General features: G+C 43.8%; 1 protein-coding gene across 17 annotated transcripts in view; it reads right to left on the bottom strand.

The window, feature by feature from the left end:
- LOC103235352 (zinc finger and SCAN domain-containing protein 5A) overlaps nucleotides 1–14,670 on the bottom strand; it is an 86,415-nt gene that overhangs the window by 5,728 nt on the left and 66,017 nt on the right. The window lies entirely within an intron of this gene.

Raw genomic sequence — 14,670 nt, 5'->3', positions numbered from 1 at the left:
AAATCACTGCGCAGAAGTTGAATCAGTTTTCCTGTCAATTGAAACAACGTGGTTCTTGACTATAAATTAAATAGGACAGTCAAGTGAAGCTCCTAAAATCTGATGTAACAATAAAGTAAGCCCTTTATGTTTTCTCATCAGGACAAGATCCAAAGCAAAGCCCTTAGTCATAGTTATGCAAAAAGATAGACAAAAAGAGTTAGAACGTCATATTTTCCCCCAACACATATTCTTGTTCACCCCAGAACATTTACTTGCTCCAGGGAAAGGACAGCACTAAAGAATCCTATGAGGATTAAGCTCCCACAGATATTTTGTTACTTTGGTAAAACGCACATTCATACATTTCATCATTTTTACCCTCTTCAAGGGCACAATTTCATGGCACTAAGACATGCACCATGCTGTGCAGCCATCGCCACCGTCTAGTTCCAGAATTATCTCATCACCCCAAAAGGAACCCCGTCTCTATCAGTAATCACCCCCTGCCTACCCACCCCAGCCCCTGGAAATCACTAATCTACCTTCTCTCTCTAAGGGTTTCTCTATTCTTAGGCTCATCCCAGAACACGGATTTAAAGTCTAGTGCTCTATGATATTTTAAAGTGGGTTCATACAATAATAAGGTTTTTAAAAATTAATTGCTAAACCTAGCTTTATCAGGCAGGAGCCACTGAGTGATACTCTCCAGGCATCAATTATTGTCCAAGTTCAACAGCTATGAGAACGCTTCATCTCAGATGAAGACATGTGAATGGCCAGCAGGTCTAGGAAAAGGCATTCATCATCACTCATCATCAGGGACATGCAAATCCAAACCACAAGGCTCCCCTCACGCCTGCTAGAGTGGCGGTTCCCAAGAAGACACATGGAACGAGTGTTGGTGAGGATTCGGAGGAGAGGGATCCTCTGCGCCCTGTGTTGGGATGTAAATTAGTGCAGCCGATATGGGACACAATATAGAAACTCTTCAGAAAATTAAAAGTACAACAACTGCATGATCTGGCGATCCTGCTCCAGGACCCGTACGCAGAGGAAAGGAAATCAGGATGCGGACTCCAAAACAGTGAAACACTGGACAGAGACGGAGGGAAGGTTGAAAAACTACCTATTGGTTGCTATCCTCACATCCTGGGTGACAGGTTGAGTAATACCCCAAACCTCAGCACCACTCAATATACTCATGTAACGAACCTGCACAGGTACCTACCGAATCTAAAATAAAAGTTCAAATTATAAAAAAAATTTAAAAGGAAGTAAATATCATAAATAATAATTAAAAACCCGGTGGAACTCATAGTAGCAGTGAGTAGAATGTGGTTACCAGGGCTGGGGTGGGGGCTGGAGAGATCCAGGTCAAAGAGTACAAATTTCAGTTGAAGAAATCAATTCAACAGAGCAATTGTCCAACATGGTGAAAAAAAGTAGACAAAGTATTCTCAAAACCAAAAATGGTTAGTACAGGAGGTAGGGCATATGAATATTAGCTTAATTTAGCCATTTTGCAATGTTTATGATACTACAAAGTACATTATGCTATATGCCATAAATATATACAATTTCTAGTTTTCAATTAGAAGCAAATTAATTTTTATTGAAAAAGCATACAGATATGAGAGAGAAAAGGGAGCCCGAAATTCTGGAATTAAAAGTGATTTTGCCACCGGGCGCCTGCTGCTGCTCAGGGAGGCGGGAGGATCACTTGAGCCCGTGTTTGATAACAGCCTGGGCAACATAGTGAGATCCTGTCTCTTAAAAAAAAGTGGTTTCATGTTCCTAGAAACCACTTTGTATTTGATCTCAGTTCATTTCCCGTTAAAGCAAGAAACAAGACACAGGAAAAAATAAAGGCAGGTACAGGAGTTAGTATCCAGTTCTGGGAGTATATACCACACGGCCAACCAGGTAGGGACACTTAGCTCAGATTCTCACTGGCCTAGTAGGTTGATGTTCCTTCATCAATGGCTTGATTTTACACTGTGCGAAGGGAAAATCGAGCAACGCTTTTTAAGAAGGGTGTGTGGGAGGCAAGGTGGCTCACACCTGTAATTCCAACACTTTGGAAGACCGAGACGGGAGCATGGTGGAGCCCAGGAGTCCAGGACCAGTCTGGGCAACGCACCGAGACCCCCTCTCTGCAAAATAAATAAATAAATAAATAAATAAATAAATAAATAATTTATCCGGTCGTTGTGGCATATGCCTGTAGTCCCAGCTACTCGGGAGGCGGAGGTGGGCAGATCGCTTGAGTCCAGGAATTCCAGGCTAGTCTGGAATTCTAGCGAGACCCTGTCTCTAAAATAAAATAAAATAAAATATAACCTAACCATGATGACAAAGTTACCATTATTCCTAGTTTACAGAAGCATTGCATAACGAGTCAGAGTTAATCATGGGGTGCAAAGGAGATCCGCTGCCTTCACAAAGTCTCCGAGCAAATGCATGAGGAAATACACCCAAATCTTTCTGAAACCAACCTCCGCGCACGCCAGCTCCTAAACCCCACAGACATATGCCCGCTGGACACTTACCTCCTCCCCGGCTTCCGCCGCCAACCTCCTCGCTCTGGGATGCGCTCTCCAACTGGCCTGGAGCTGAACTGCGTCTATTTATGCAGAAGCGGAGGGACTGAGGCCCCGTTTCCGGTTCCCTGCGCCGCCCCATGATTGGTTTAGGGCCATAGAGTCCATTGTACGTAAGCGGCGTTGATTACATTTGCCACTGAAACCCCGCCCACAGGAAATTAATGTATTAAACATGCCTACTGTGCAAAGAACACAGGTTTTCCCGCTCTACTAAGCTGTCATATTGCTGAGGTATTTGGAGGCCTCAGAAAATATAGATCCGCACGTGTTAACCACTTTGGGTTCCCTCATGTCACAGAGACTAATATCCTAACAAGTAAAGAACATGTTAAACGAGCTGGTGGATTAATATCAAACCAGTGATTTGATCTAGTTTGAGCAAAGCTTTCACATGCGAATGTCAAGATACTGAAAAAAAAAGAGACAGTCTTTGTTGATACATAATGAATATTGGTGGTAATTTTTCACTTTTTTAAAAAGAATATTGGAATTGACATGGGAAAACTTGGTTTGAGCTAGACTAAATCACTGGTTTGCTATTAGCTAACCTACCCTTATATAAAAACAGTGGGAACCAGAGAAAGGCACATGGTCTCGTCTCTGCATTCATACCAGGATGCTATGAGAGCGGTTTATAGATACACTGAGGGTCCCATGGGATTCCCTAGTTCTCAGCCCCCTCAGTTAGGGCTCTCAAGCACTAAAAGCCTTAATGGTGGGTGTGAATTTTACTGTATGGATCATGGAGTTAATGTGGAATGATAATTAAATGCTAGGCAAGATTAGATTATAATTTGGGAAGTTCACACCATCAATTGGATGACACTAATCCATTCGAATAGTGACTCATTCATTTTAATTTCAGAGGAAACCTTCTCTAACCTTTAGGATAAATGGGAGGGTTGCTGGTTTTACACTGATTCTGGTTTAAATCCCTGGGAAATCTTAAGCCACTTCACTCTGGGAACTTCAAATTTCTTGGGAGTAGAACTTTCTTGATGTGTTGTTTGAAGATGAAATAAGACTGTCAGGGAAGTGCTGGATACAAGGTCATTTTGCCAAGAAGTTGAAACAATTATTTTCTCATGCAGATTCTCATAACTTTTCTGGTTTACCACTGAGGTGTTGACAATGAGTTAGAGTTAAGAATGGAGTTATTTACTGGAATTAACTGGGAGCTGCCTAAACCACCATCAGGCTACACAATTCTCCCAAATCCTCCCCTCTGGAAATTCATAGTCTTATTTCTTTGAAGATGTTGTTGGTATTTTGGAAGAGATTGCATCGAATCTGTCGATGTCTATTAACAGTGTGGTCTTTTTCACAATATTAATTCTTCCATTCTATGAACATGTCTTTCCATTTTTGGTGGTCTTTTTCCGTTTTTTTTCATTAGTGCTTAATAGTTTTTCTTGTGGAAATCTTTCACCTCCCTGGTTAAATTTATTACCAGGTTTTTAGGGGTTCTTTTGCTATTGTAAATGGGATTCCTTTCTTGGTTTTTGTCCCACTCGTTTGTTGTTGGTGTATAAAAACACTACTGATTTTTGCATGTTGACTTTGTATCCTGCAGCTTTACTGAATTCCTTTATCAGTTCTCAGTTTTACTGGTGGAGGTTTCAGGAGTTTTTATAGATGACATGTTGTTTGCAAAGAGAGACAATTCGACTTCCTCCTTCCAAATTTGGATGACCTTTATTCCTTGCTCTGGCTAAGACTTTCCCAACACATTATTATTTTATTATTATTATTAATTATTTTGAGACAGAGTGTCGCTCTGTCACCCAGGCTGGAGTTCAGTGGCACAGTCTTGGCTCACTACAACCTCCACCTCCTGGGTTCAAGGAATTATTTGCCTCAGCCTCCTAAGTAGATGAGATTACAGGCACCCACTACCACTGCCCAGCTAATTTTTGTATATTTAGTAGAGATGGGGTTTCACCATCTTGGCCAGGCTGATCTTGAACTCCTGACCTCGTGATCCATCCACCTTGGCCTTCCAAAGTGCTGGGATTACAGGCATGAGCCACTGCGCCAGGCCCCAACATATTAACGAAGGTCACCAGGCGAAGTTTGGAAACATGTATACATTGTGATGCAATCGTCAGAACCAAGCTAGTTAACGTCTCCATCACCTCACATAGATACCATGTTCTTTCCTTCTTATTATTTATTTTTTAACTCTTGGGCTCAAGCAATCCTCCTTCAGCCTCCCTAGCAGCTGGGGCTACAGGCACGAGCTACATCTTTCTTTTTATTTCTTGATGTGTGTGTGTGTGTGTGTGTGTGTGTGTGTGTGTGTGTAGGAAACATTTAAGATACACCCTCTGAGCAAATTTCAAGTACACAGTACAGCTGCTCCTCGACTTACAATGAAGTTACATCCTGATAAACCCACTGTGAATGTAAAATATAGAAAATAAAAATGCATTTACTATTAGGTCACTTACTGAACTTCAGCGCTTAGCCTAGCCTACCTTCAACTTGCTCAGAACATTTACATTCCCCTGCAGTCAGGCAAAATCATCCACAGAAAACCTATTTTATAATAGTGTTGAATATCTCATGTCATTTATTGAACATTGTACTGAAAGTGACAATCACAATGGTGTGTGAATACTTCTCAGTAATGTACACAACTGAAAGCAGAATTTTGAGATCAGGCTGGCAACACGGCAAAACTCAGTCTATACAAAAAACACGAAAGATCGCTGGGCATTATGGTGCAAGCCTGCAGTCCCAGCCACCTAGGAGTCTGAGGCAGAAGAATTGCTTGAGCCTGGGAGGTCAAAGCTGCAGTGAGCTGTGATCGCGTCACTGCACTCTAGCCTGGGCAACAGAGCCAGACCCTTTCTTGAAAAATAAATGAATACATAAATGTTCCCCTCATACAAAAAAGATAAGTATGCAAGGTCACTCATATGTCAAATTATTTGCCTTAGCCATTGCATGTTGTATATATGTATCAAAACATTGTGTTGTACACCAAAAATGTGTACTATTTGTATTTATAAATTTATAAAGTTAATAATAATAATGACACAAAGAATTAAAGCTTCTCTAAGAATGTGTGACCAACCACCGTCCTTCCCTCACAGGAATTGGAGTTTCCCTCGTCTCGGATGCCTAACAGACCTGTCAATCACCGCACATCCCAGACCGACTACATCCTTCCCTACCTCAGGTAAAGGTGGCTCCAGCCCCCTTCATGTGCAGTCCACAAGATTTGTGGGGTTATCCTTGATTCCTGCATTTCCCTCACACGACAAACTCAGTCTCTCAACAAATCCTATACCTCGATTCATGTGTTTATTGACATGAATTTCATGCAACATAAAACCGTTTTATCTGCACAGTTTAGTGGCGTTTGGTGCATTCACACTGCTGTGCAGCAGCTCCTCTAGCTGGTTCCTGTGCCTGCATGTCCAGAGTCCAAGTTCTGACATCTGTACATACTCACGAAGTCATTACCGTCATCGAGAAGCTCAGCATTCCCACCATCCTCCAACGCTTCCCCAGGCTCTTCATCGTCTGTCCCTCCCACAGCTCCACCCCTGGACAACCACTGGTGTTCTCAGTGTCATTACAGATCACTGACAGAATTTCCTTTTTCTTTCTTTTTTTCTCCATTTTTTTTTTTTGTTGTTGAGACAGGGTCTTGCTCTGTTGCCCAGGCTGGAGTGCAGTGGTACGATCATGGCTCACTGCAGCCTCAACTTCTCAGCCTTAAGTGAACCTCCTACCTCAGCCTCCCAAGTAGCTGGGACCACTACGTCCGGCTATTTTTTTCTACTTTGTGTAGAGATGGGGTCTCACTATATTGCCCAGGCTGATCTTGAACTCCTGGGCTCAAGCAATCCACCTGCTTTTGCCTCCCAAAGTGCTGAGATTACATGTGTCAGCCACTGTGCCCAGCCTAGTGACAGAATTTTCTGGAATTTTATATCGATAGACTCATACCAGATGCACTTTTTTTCTTCTGGCTGTCCCCTTTCACCTTCGTAACTATTCTGAGATTCTTCCGTGTTCTTGGGTGTTATCAATGATTTCTTTTTACTGCTGGGTAGTATTTCAAATTTTATTAAATTGGGCCCTTTGGATATGAGTTATTTTATATCAACTATACCTCAATAGCACTATGAGAAAAACAAAGAGGATTCTCCTAAAACTTGAAAACAACTTCAGAATCTGACCAGCTCTCCTCATCTCAACTACTAGTACTCATGGGCAAGCCACAGCCATCAACCTGGATGACTCTGGTATGATCCTCACTGAGCTCTTTGTTCTTCCCCTTCCCCTATATTTATTTTTTCTTTCTTTCTTTTTTTTTTTTTCCCCAGACAGGGTCTTGCTCTGTTGCCCAGGCTGAAGTACAGTTGCACAATCATAGCTCACTGCAGCCTCAATCTCTCAGGCTCAAGCAATCCTCCCACCTCAGCTTCCCCAGTAGCTGCGACCACAGGTGTGCACCACCAGGCCTGGCTAATTGTCTTGTATGTTTTTGTAGACACCGAGTTTTGCCATGTTGCCCAGGCTGGTCTTTAACTCCTGAGCACACGGAGTTTCACCATGCTACCCAGGCTGGTCTTTAACTCCCGGACCCAAGCAATCCCCCTACCTCAGTGCTAGGATTACAGGCATCAGCCATCATGTCTGGCTATATGGGCTTATTTCCAAGACTTTATTCCAAGAAAATGTTAAACAGAAGTCAAAAAGCTACTCTATGAAGGCAGAGGCATTTGTTGGAGCTGTGAGTGACGTACCTGCAATGTCTAGATCCTAATTCTAGGAGTTGGCAGTGTCAACCCAATTCTATGTCTCAACACTATTCAATGACTCAGATAATGGCAGCTCTACCTACTAGTACAATGGTCAAGTTTTTGCATTTCACATGTGCCTACAGGATGGGGCCTGGCAGGCTTGAGATGAGATTTCTGCTTGTTTCTATTTAGCTTTGGACTGTTGAGAAAGTCAGGTCATGATATTCATTTAGTCCAAACATCACCATCTGTAAAAGCGGTGTCCACCTTTTGTCTTTCAAATGGTCCCCACCCTCCACTTGTTATTGTGTTGACAGTGAAAAGAGAGGACATGCTTGGCACCTGGAGATGATTGGATATTACAGCTGTGTGCCATATAGGTAAATGGTTCCATTGTTTGATGAGCTGTCCTGGCAGTGGGTGGATCAGTCACTTCTAAACAGATAAGGAATGCAAATCAAAACCACAATGAGATACCATCTCACACCAGTTAGAATGGCAATCATTAAAAGGTCAGGAAACAACAGGTGCTGGAGAGGATGTGGAGAAATAGGAACACTTTTACACTGCTGGTGGGACTGTAAACTAGTTCAACATTGTGGAAGACAGTGTAGTGATTCCTCAAGGATCTAGAACAAGAAATACCATTTGACCCAGCCATCCCATTACTGGGGATATACCCAAAGGATTATAAATCATGCTGCTATAAAGACACATGCACATGTATGTTTACTGCAGCACTATTCACAATAGCAAAGACTTGGAACCGACCCAAATGTCCATCAATGACAGACTGGATTAAGAAAATGTGGCACATATACACCATGGAATACTATGCAGCCATAAAAAAGGATGAGTTCATGTCCTTTGTAGGGACATGGATGCAGCTGGAAACCATCATTCTCAGCAAACTATCACAAGAACAGAAAACCAAACACCGCATGTTCTCACTCATAGGTGGGAATTGAGCAATGAGAACACTTGGACACAGGAAGGAGAACATCACACACCGGGGCCTGTTGTGGGGTGGGGGCAGGGGGGAGGGATAGCATTAGGAGATATACCTAATGTAAATGACGAGTTAATGGGTGCAGCACACCAACATGGCACATGTATACATATGTAACAAACCTGCACATTGTGCATATGTACCCTAGAACATAAAGTGTGTGTGTGTGTGTATATATATATGTGTGTGTGTATATATATATATACACACACACACAAAAAGATAAGGAATGACTAGAAAGCTCTTGTACCAAACCAACTTGAAGCAACCTTACCCACACCAAATTCCTCACTTTTCTATAAAATCACCCTCCTTTTTTTTTTCTTTTTTTGCAGATCTGCAACTTTTTTTCACAGCTGATTAAACAAAAACAAAAACAAAAAAACTACTGTTCACCCCAGACTTTCTTTTGATACAGTAAGTAAACAAAACAGATTTTTTTTTTTGGCCAGATATATAAGCAGACACCCCACACTGTATTGGCACGGGTGTTAACAGTCCCAGTTCAGATGTGCAGCGTTTCAGGTGGGATACACTGCAACAAGGATCTAACTGCGGAGTCATCCTCAGAATCACATTCAGTCACGGGGCTGCCCTTCTAAGCTGGCAGAAAAGGAACCCGGGCCAGGCACCGTGAACACACACGGTAACTCACACCTGTAATCCCAGCACTCTGGGAGGCTGAGGCAGGAGGATTTCTTGAGAACAGGAGTTTGAGACCCGCCTGGGCAATGTAGTGAGGCCCGACTCTACAAATAACTTAAGATATTGTGTATCTGGATGCTGAACTCACAAAGATTTCAGAATGTCGGTAGGAGAGGAGATGTGTGGGCTAGCAGCCAATTCCTCAGTGAATGAGGCAGAGAAATTGGTAAAAAGAAGGAAAGTGAAAACAAGAAGGATGTTCCCATTTTCCAGGTCTTCCTGGTTTACAAAGTGGGGAGGAAGAAACTACTGAAGAGGAAAGAGTTCTCGTGAAGAGTACAGAATTTCTGCACTCCCAGGTTCAGGTTCATAAAAAGAAAAGAGAAAAGTTTGCAGCCACGCAGGGTGAACAAGCTCTGAAGATGTGTTATACCAACTAGGGGCTGTAATCAATGTTAGAGACCGTCCCCGACTTCCGATGGCTCCGAGGCAGGAAAACAGGGAATTAGGGTAACCAGGGGTTAAGGTAGAAGCAAAAGAACAGCAGAGGCAGCCAGTTCTAGGCAAGGTTAGGCAGCACACAGGCCACATCCTCACTCCTGCGATAACGAGACAGAAGCCTCCACTCCAGCCTCTGATGGACGGTGGGGCCAAGCCTCCACTCCAGCCTCTGATTGACCATGGGCCAAGCCTCCACTCCAGCCTCTGACGCACGGTGGGCCAAGTCTCCACGTCAGCCTCTGATTGGTCGCAGGTCAGTCCTTCATGGGGTGTAGCCAATGGTAGGCCTCTCAAAGGCACCGAGGGGTGTTGCCGGGTTCCTTTCGTTAATCAAAACCCTAATTGAGGAAGCTCTTGGGCCTCTTGCTGGAGCCCTGCTCCCAGTTTGTGAATTGTCTTCAATAAATCTGTGCTTTCCTTACGCCGTTTTTTGTGTGTTGTCTTTTGTTGCTTTGTTCTTTTGTTACTTTGTGCGTTTCATTCAATTCTTTGTTCAACATGCCTAGAACGTGGACAACTCCATCTGGTGACAGCTCCACGTACAATTTTTCTCCTTTACGGTGGTGCTTTCAGCTGTGCACATTGCCGAGCAGGATCCACATGGCCATTCTGACTGTCACAGTGTTCAATAAACTACAGGAGAGAGTCAACACTTTATTATAAAATAGGTTTTCTGTTGGACGATTTTGCCCCACTGTAGGGGAAGGTACGTGTTCGGGGCAGGTTTAGGGTAGGCCAGGCTAAACTATAATATTTTGTAGGTGATGTAATATTAAATGCATTTCTTATCTTCTATATTTTCAATTTACAGTGGGTTTATCAGGATGTAACCTCACTCTAAATTGAAGAGCATCCATACAGTATCGTATACTTGAAATTTGCTAAGAAGATCGATCATGGGCCGGGCACGGTGGCTCCTGCCTGTAATTCCATTAATTTGGGAAGCTGAGACCGGCGGATTGCTTGAGCCCAGGAGTTTGAGGCCAGCCTGGGCAACATGGTGAAACCCCATCTTTACAAATAATATAAAAATTAGCCAGGCATGGTGGTTGTATTCCCAGCTGCTTGGGAGGCAGAGGCAGTAGGATCGTTTGAGCCTGGGAGGAGAAGGTTGCAGTGACCTGAGATTGTGCCATTGTGCTCCCGCCTGGGTGACAGAGTGAGGTTCTGTCTCAAACATTAAAAAAAAAAAAAAGATAGATCATAAGTGTTTCACCACAGACACACGGACACACACACACACGGACACATGGACACACACATGAACACATACCCACACATGTGGACACACACACGGACACACACATCAACACATGGACACACACGGGGACACACACACACGGGGACACACACACACGGACACATGGAAACACAGGAACACATGGACACACAAACACACACCCACACATGTGGACACACACACGGACACACACGAACATATGGACACACACACACGGGGATACACACGGACACACACGGACACACGGAAACACACGAACACATGGACACACATATGAATACACCCACACATGTGGACACACACGGATACACACATGAACACATGGACACACACACGGGGACACACACATGGACACACACCCACACACGTGGACACACACGGACACACACATGAACACATGGACACACACACGGGGACACACACATGGACACACACCCACACACGTGGACACACATGGACACACACATGAACACATGGACACACACACGTGGACACACACGGACACACGGAAACACACGAACACATGGACACGCATGAACACACCCACACATGCGGACACACACACATACACACATACACACACACACACAAATCAAAGGGAAAAAAAGCAAGCCCGGGTCGTGGCACATGCTTCTAGTCCCCACTACTGAGAAGGCTGAGGCAGGAGGATTGCTTGAGCCCACGAATTAAACAGATACATAATGAAAAGAAATAGTCACTATGTGAGTTGATGAATACATTAATTAGCTTGATTGTAGTGATAATTACACCATGTATAGGGATATGTAAACACCAGCACGGTGACCTTAGTCACCAAGGACGGAGAGAGGCCAGGAATTGGAGAGCAGCCGGGGCAACATAGCGATACCCCCATCCTTACAAAAAACGTTTGTTAATTAACCAAGTGTGGAGGTGCTTGCCTGTAACTCCAGATACTCAGGAGGCTGGAGCAGAAGGCTCTCTTGAGCCCAGAAGTTTGAGGCTGCAGTGAGCTCTGAGTTTTCCATCGCACCCAGCCAAGGTGACACAGTGAGACCTTGGCTCTAAAAATAAATAAATAAACAAACAAATTTATCCACAGGGGTAGGAGATCACCACCAGAAAAACTATAAAATATTGATCAGACGAAATGAAGAGGGCACAAAAAAGGAAAGATAGTCCATGTTCATTAATTGGAAGACTTCATATTGTGAAAATGACCACACTATTAACAGAGATCTACAGATCCATCACAATCCCTACCAAAATGACAAACACATTCTTCATGGGAATAGATTACATGTTCCAAGAGGAGAAGATTTGAGGGAATTGGGTAGGTAGATGGTGGTTTTAGGCAGATTCCAGTTCATTCCCCTTAATAACTCCATTCTGAACTCTGACTCACCATCAACACCTTAGTTATTAACAAGGAAAAATATCACAAAGTATGAGAAAATGCATCAGGAAACAAGTGTCTGAACTTTTTGGCAAAATGGCCTTGTGTCGGGCACTTTACTGACACAGTCTTTTTTCATCTTCAAAACAGCACATCAGGAAGGTAATAATTCCCTGGTTCTATTCACAGGGAGTTTCAAGTTCCCGAAATTCAGTGGCTTGCCGAAGATTTCCCAATGATTTAAACCAGAATCGGTGTAATATTAATAGCCATCCGATGTATCTTCAATGTTAGACGAGAAGGTTTACTCTGAATTAAAAACGAATGAGCCACAATTTGAATGGATTTGTGAGTCAGTCAGCTGATGCTGTCGACCTCTCCAATTGTAATCTAATCATGCCTAGTACTTGTCATTCCACAATGACTCCATGATCCACGCAGTAAAACTCACACCCACCGTTAAGGCTTTTCATGTTGGAGAGGCCTCAGTCCGGGGGTTGAGACCTAGGGAACCCCACAGGACCCTCAGTGTATCTATAAACCACCCTCGCACCGTCCTGGAGTGAATGCAAAGTAGGGACCATGTGCCTTTCTCTGGTTCCCACTGTTTTTACCTAAGGGTAGGTTGGTTGATACCAAACCAGTGATTTAGACTAGTTCAAGCAAACCTTTCCCGTGTGAATTCCAAGAGTTCGAAAAAGAAAAGTAAATAATCATCACTAATATTTATTATAGACCAGCAATGACTGTATTTTTCAATATTGTGACATTCACATGTGAAAGGCTTTGCTTAAACTGGATTACATCACTGGTTTGATATTAATCCAACAACTCTAAACATGTCCTTTACTTTAGTTGTTAGGATATTACTGTCTGGGTGGCACGAGGGGACCCAAAGTGATTAAAACTTGCGGACCTAGGGCCAGGCGTGGTGGCTCACGCCTGTAATCTCAGCACTTTGGGAGGCCGAGGCGGGCAGATCACGAGGTCCAGCCTGGCCAACATGGTGAAATTCCGTCTCTACTAAAAACACAAAAATTAGCCAGGCGTGGTGCTGTGTACCCATAATCCCAGCTACTTGTGAGGCTGAGGCAGGAGAATCGCTTGAACCCAGGAGGCGGAGGTTGCAGTGAGCCGAGATCACGCCACTGCACTCCAGCCTGGGGGACAGTGTGAGACTCTGTCTCAAAAAAAGCTAAAAGAAAGAAAGAAAAAAAAACAAAGCAAAACCACAAAACCAAACAAAAAAAACCCTTGCGGATCTATATTTTCTGAGGTCTCCAAATACTTCAGCAATATGACAAATAATTGAGTAGAGCGGGAAAACCTATGTTTTTTGCACAGTAGGCATGTTTAATACATTAATTTCCTATGGGTGGAGTTTTATCGGGAAATGTAATCAACGGTGATCACCTAAAACGGATTACATGGCCCTAAACCAATCATGGGGCGGCGCAGGGAACAGGAAACGGGGCCTGGAGTCCCTCCGCTTCTCCATAAATAGAGGCAGTTCAGCTCCAGGCCAGTTGGAGAGCGCATGCCAGATGCAAGGAAGTTGGAGGCAGAAGGCGGGAAGGAGGCAAGTGTCCAGTGGCGATGTCTGCGGGGCTTAGGAGGTGGCATGCGGGGGGGTTGGTTTCAGAAAGATTTGGGTTTATTTTCTCATGCATTTGCTTGGAGATCTCGTGAAGGCAGCGGGTCTCCTTTGCACCCCACCGTTAGCTCTGGCTTGTTATGTAACCCTTCTGTAATATTAATATTACAGAATAATATTAACTTTCTCTTCGTGGGTAGGTTACATTTTAGAGACGGGGTCTTGCTCATAGCCCAGGCTGGCTGGAATTCCTGGTCTCTAGCCATTGGTGGGACTTCACTTCCCGACTAGCTGGGACGACAGGCACCTACCTGCCAACAGACCCAGCTATATTTTAAATTTATTTGTAGAGCTGGGGTCTCGGTATGTTGCACAGGCTGGTCTTGAACTCCTAGGCTCAAGCGATCATCCCACCTGGGTCCTCCAAACTGTTGGAATTACAGGCGTGAGCCACCTTGCCCGGCCGCACACCACTTGTTAAAAAGTGTCACTGGATTTTTCCCTTTCCACAGGGTAAAATCAAGCCATTAATGAATGGGCATCAACCTACTAGGCCAATGAGAATCTGAGCTAAGTGTCCCTACCTGGGTGTCCTGTGTGCTATATACTCCCAGAATTGAATACTAACCTGCGTACCTGCCTGTATTCTTTCCCGTGTTCCATTGCTTGCTTTAATGGGAAAAGAACTGAGAGTGAATACACGGCGATTTCTAGGAACATGAAACCACTTTTTTAAGAGACAGGCTCTCACTACGTTGCCCAGGCTGTTATCAAACTCCTGGGCTCAAGGGATCCTCTTGCCTCAGCCTCCCGAGCAGCAGCAGGCACCCTGTGGCAAAGCCACTTTTAAATCCAGAATCTTAGGCTCTCTTTTCTCTCTCATATTTGTATGCTTTTTTCAAAAAAAAATTAATTTGCTTTCAAATTGAAAACTAAAAATTGTATGTAGTTGTGGTGTACA

Source organism: Chlorocebus sabaeus, chromosome 6, assembly GCF_047675955.1.
Source record: "Chlorocebus sabaeus isolate Y175 chromosome 6, mChlSab1.0.hap1, whole genome shotgun sequence".
Lineage (NCBI taxonomy): Eukaryota > Metazoa > Chordata > Mammalia > Primates > Cercopithecidae > Chlorocebus > Chlorocebus sabaeus.
Note: the sequence above shows the minus strand (reverse complement) of the source record. Positions and strands in the feature narration are given on the sequence as shown.